Below are 442 nucleotides of genomic sequence, written 5' to 3'. Positions count from 1 at the left end.
GCTCTGTTATCAGTGGAATCGTGTTGTTGTGGATCACCATGTACGACTGCCTTCGTCCATGTTCAGTCGCCTACGACTTCATACTACACACGACCACACGCGACTGCATACAATTACATACGAACTAATACGATTGCATACAACTTTATACAATTTATACTACGGCTACAGTTAAATACGACATATGCGACCAAGTGCGCCTGCATACGAATATATACAACTACATGCGACCACCTGCCGCCCATATGACCACATACGACAACATACAACTGCATGCGACTCCTTGCGACCCACACTGCGTAACAGCACCACGGAAGAAGCCCCGGCCACAGTCTTTGCTTAGTTTCAGCGGTGTCCACTAAGCCTTGGCGGGGATGCCGTGGCAGGAACGGCGCCGGTGCCTCGCTTATCTAGGCACACTGCAGTGCTAGGCATATATTTG

This window comes from Penaeus monodon, chromosome 31 (genome assembly GCF_015228065.2).
Source record: "Penaeus monodon isolate SGIC_2016 chromosome 31, NSTDA_Pmon_1, whole genome shotgun sequence".
NCBI lineage: Eukaryota > Metazoa > Arthropoda > Malacostraca > Decapoda > Penaeidae > Penaeus > Penaeus monodon.
Note: the sequence above shows the minus strand (reverse complement) of the source record.